The 3,111-nt window shown below is 46.3% G+C and overlaps 1 pseudogene; it reads left to right on the top strand.

The window, feature by feature from the left end:
- The first annotated feature begins 358 nt into the window (after positions 1-358).
- Positions 359-3,111, top strand: part of LOC103211782 — a 17,664-nt pseudogene continuing 14,911 nt past the window's right edge.

Here is a 3,111-nt window from a genome sequence, read left to right as displayed (position 1 = left end):
CAGAGACTAGGACCCTCCAACCAGAGAGAGGCACCAAGGTCCTGTCTGTTCATCTTTTTATCTCCCATTCCACATTCAGAATCAAGAAGCTGAAGACTGGCCAGGAGCCTCTAGCTATGGTGGTCTTAATTATTTTGACCCTGTTTAGTGTTCTGAGGAGCTCTGGTGGCATAGTGGACTAGGCATTTGGCTGCTAACCAGGTCAGCAGTTCAAACCAGCCACTCCATGGAAGGAAGGTGGAGCAACCTACTTCCATAAAGATTTATAGCTTTGGAAACCCAATGGGGATTGCTATGAGTTGGAATTGACTCAATGGCAGTGATTTTTTTTTTTTTTTTAAGTGTTCTGGTTATAGGCATGGGTGGAGGTGGGATTGGGAGTAAGGATGGGGGAGAGAGGAGATGTAAACTGGCCTGCAACCTGCTGCACCTCCATACTCTCCAGTGTCCAAGCCTGGCCAGAGCTAATTGCTTGCAGATCTGAGCTGAGAGGAACTGACTGCTATGCTGAGCTTTCTGACCCAGCAGCTGGGACCTGGCCTCAAACAACTGTGTCTTCTCAGTGGAGCTTCGGCTGCCATCTGAGGGTGACAGAGGTAGCCCCTTACCTGCCCTGGAGGCCCTGGCCATCATCTTGTTTTCTGGATAAGCCCAGCTCAGTGTGAATGAGATGGTCATGGGGTTGTTGCCCCATCTATCCTATGTGTGGGATGACTGTGGAGTGCCATGAAGGTCCCTGTCCTACCACTGATGGCTTGTGTTAGCCAGATGATCTTTGACAGAGAGCTGCCTCAGGCTGCTGGAGTCCTCTACCACTATTGCTTCTACAAATGCAAAGGACAGAGCTTGGTGACAATGAGCATAGCTGCTTGTGGTCTGCTCCTGGTTTGGCCTCTACTACATCTCAGGGGCTGGAAGTACATGTACCCTATGGACTTGGAGCTGCTGGTAGACTACAGGGCTCTGGCCCATCTAGAAGGTGTTCTACTAAGGCCACTACTATGACCATCTAGCCCATCTGGAAGATCATTTTGAGGCTGGCCTGGTGAATGCAGTACAATGGTACAGTTGGATCCTGGTCCCTCAAGTCCCAGCTCTCCCTGAGTCTGGTTTCCCCTTTGCAGTTCCACCCACAGGGTCCCCACTTCAGTGTCCAGGGGAGTTGAGTGACCTCCTCATTGTGAATGTTCTTCTTTGGCCTCAGAGTTTTCAGCAGCCCAAGGATCTTTAACGTTCACTTCTTGGGGGAGGGGGTTTCCTATGAAGTCAGTGGCCAGAAAGCCTTGGCCATCTGTGGCAGCAATTCTCCTTGCACTCTGCAAAGCCACCACACAGATGGTAGCTTTGGGTTTGGCCACTTCTCCCTGGCCTTGATCTGTCACCTATGGGGGCTAGCACTTCCTTTGGAGTCCTAGGCCTCCAAGGTACTACATGATGCCTTCTGTGTGTTTGACCAGAACCAGTACCCCTACCCCACCCTGCAGTGACATACTCAGATTTCTACTCCTGTTAATTTGGGGGACTCAAAGAAACCATGCTGATTGTCAGGTCTGTGTCCACCTTGCCCAAATTCGACTATGTGTGAGACATAGTCTTCCACCCAATGGGACCATCGAGGTCAGATTCCATGCTACAGGCTACACCAGCTCAGCATTCCTGTTTGGTGTGGTCTGGATGTACGGGAACCAAGGTGGGGAGCACAAGCTGGGCACCGTCCACACCCACAGTGCCCACTTCAAGGCTGATCAGGAAGTAGCAGGTAAGATGTCCTGAGCAGTCAAGGGAAATAGAGGAGGAGCTGAAGACTTGCTTCCACTGGCTTTAGGTTTTATGTAGGTATTCCAAACAGAAAGATTTGAGCATGAATACGTGGTTTTGGATCTTATACTTCCCGTTTTGATGAATGAGAGGTAATAAAAGTATATGAAGTAAGTCTTGGGGGACACCAAGGTCAATTTGCGTAACACAGCCCACAAAGACAATGCTCTTTGTCTTTGTACTTTGGTGAATAGTATTGTTGTTAGGTGCCACCTAGCTGGTTCCAACTCACAGCAACCCTATGTACAACAGAAAAAAATACTATTGGGTCCTGCACCATCCTCACAATTCTTGCTGTGCTCGATCAGGGTCTTAAAAGTTTGTGAGCAGCTATCTAAGATACAACTATTGGGTCTCTTCCCATCTGGAGCAAAGAAGAGTGAAGAAAATCAAAGACTCAAGGAAATAGTCCAAAGGAGTAAAGACCACACGAACCACAGCCTCCACTAACCTGAGACCAGAAGAACTAGATAGTGCTCTGCTACCACAACTGACTGCTCTAATCAGTCCTGGATAGAGTAGGGGCAAAATGCAGAACAAAATTCCAAACTGTATGTGGGGATTGCAGTCAACGTCATGAAACAAAATGTGTATGAACTGCTATATGGAAAATGAATTTGCTCTGTAAAGTTTCACCCATATCCCAATAAAAATTAAAAATAAATAAAAAATAAAAATCATAGAAAAGACCAGACTTACTGGTCTGCTAGAGATTGGTGGAACCTCCATGACTACGCCCTTAAATACACTTCAAACTTGGAACTGAGCCCACTTCCAGAGATCACTTTTCAGCCAAACAGGCCTATAAAGTGAACAATGACAGCCACGAGGATCATGATCCTCAGAACAATCAACCACACAAGACCAGAAGGGCAGCATTTGTCCAAAAACAAAGTTCAGAAGGCAGGAAGGGGCAGGCAAGACAGGCAAATGGAAATGAAGAACCCAGAGAGGAAATGGGAAGAGTGCTGTTACGTTGAAGGGATTGAAGCTAATGTCACAAAACAAAACGTGTATACATTGTTGAATGAGAAACTAATGTGCAGTATACATTTTCACTCAAATTACAATAAAATGTTAAAAAGAAAATTATTTTTTAAAAAAGTGAATGAGAATGTCATCCTCCTCTGAGGTTATATATTCTTCAATGAAAAAATCTTCCATATTTAAGGAGTTCCAGCAAGATGGTGGACTAGGCAGAAGGACTGCACAGACCCTCTTCAACAAAGAAAAGGGAAACCAATTAACACAGACACAGAAGATAATCTTGGACCCCTGAGCCTTGAAGGGAAG

Source organism: Orycteropus afer, unplaced genomic scaffold, assembly GCF_000298275.1.
Source record: "Orycteropus afer afer isolate SDZICR_OR568_19922 unplaced genomic scaffold, OryAfe1.0 scaffold00786, whole genome shotgun sequence".
NCBI lineage: Eukaryota > Metazoa > Chordata > Mammalia > Tubulidentata > Orycteropodidae > Orycteropus > Orycteropus afer.
This window is presented reverse-complemented; position numbering and strand designations above follow the sequence as displayed.